Here is a 1,609-nt window from a genome sequence, read left to right as displayed (position 1 = left end):
CTCCCATGTCCTCTGATCAGACATGTCCCTCTCCCTGAGCTGTAGCTTCAGTGCTGTCCTCTGAAGTAAATTCTTCTGGGGGAAGGGGTGGCTATATAGATTGGGATTGGGGCCGGCCCCTCAGATCTTTCTACTGGTTCCCTGCCTGCTTCATGCCAGTATGTTGTATTCACATCTTGGAGCACCGGGTTGAAGTCTGGTTCCTCTTTCCCTGTGGAGATGTAAACAATACCCTCCCATTGGGTGGGTTAGTGCCCTGTTCCCCCGCTACCCATTTCTTTATTTTTTTTCCTTTTTTCTGCCCTCCTTTTTAGTTTGCTACCATATGTATCCATGGATTTGGTCTGGCCCCTGCCATACTATCTGGAACACACCCCACGAATGTATGTATACTGTAGCTTTTTCCTTATGCCCCTTTTGCATTTTTTTTCAAGCTTACCTCAGGGGACTCATGTTGTACTTGTCCTTTGGTGCTTGGCTTACTTCGCTTAGCATAATTTCCTCTAGTGCTTTCCATGTGGTGATGTGCTTCATGCGTTCATCACTGCTTTTTAGCGACCAACATCATTTTTCAAAGAAATGGAAAGAATGACTATCAGCTTCATATGGAAAGGTAAGAAACCAGGATTTGCAAAGAAGTCCTAAAAATTAAAAAAAGAAAGAAAAGAACAATGTGGGTGGGCTTGCATTACCTGACTTCAAAACTTATTATATAGCCACAGTTGTCAAAACAGCATGGTTCTTGTACAACAATAGATACTCAAACCAATGGGCAAGAATAGAAAATCCAGAAATAAAATCTGCAGCATATAGACAATTGATCTTTGACCAAGCCCCTCGCCCCACACCCAAAAAAATCAAATGCAAAGCAGATGCCCTTTGTAACAAATGGTGCTGGACAACTAGATATCAGTCTGTAGAAGAAGGAAACAAGTTCCTTACCTCACTCCACATACAGGAACAAATGCAAGGTGGATCACAGTCCTTCCTCATTATTTTCTTCAACAACATCAAATCACTGTCCTTTTATGTACTTCTTCATTCTCAGAAACAAAAAGAAGTTGCATGAGTGAGGTCAGGTGAGTAAGGTACATGAGGCCAGAGAGGCATGCTGGTTTTTGCCCAAGACTCACATACTGAGATGGCTGCGTGAGCAGGTGCATTGTCATTGTGGCAAAACCTGCCTCCAATCTAACACAAATCAGGTCTTTTTTGTTGCAAACTGTTATACTATCTTTTCAGAACCTCTAAAGAGAAAGCTTGATTAACAGTCTGATTTGTTGGAACGAACTCCAAATCCACTCTCCCCCTTACGTCAAAAAACAAACAAACAAATGAGCATCATCTTGATCTTTGATTTCACTTAGCAAGCTTTTTTGAGGTGCAGTGATAATGACAACATCCACTGGCTTGATTGGTGTTTGGTTTCAGGGTCTTAAGAAAAGCACACTCTCTCATCACCAGTAATGACTTTGGGATGGGAAAATGTCTAGACCACTTCGGAGCTGTTCTTTCAAAGCACTGCATGTTTCCACTTGACACTTTTTTCCTGATCAGTCAAAATCAGAGGCACAAATTTCACAGCAACCCTTCTCATTCCCAGATCTTC

This window comes from Echinops telfairi, unplaced genomic scaffold (genome assembly GCF_000313985.2).
Source record: "Echinops telfairi isolate 266 unplaced genomic scaffold, ASM31398v2 ScPeMD7_31;HRSCAF=116, whole genome shotgun sequence".
NCBI lineage: Eukaryota > Metazoa > Chordata > Mammalia > Afrosoricida > Tenrecidae > Echinops > Echinops telfairi.
Note: the sequence above shows the minus strand (reverse complement) of the source record.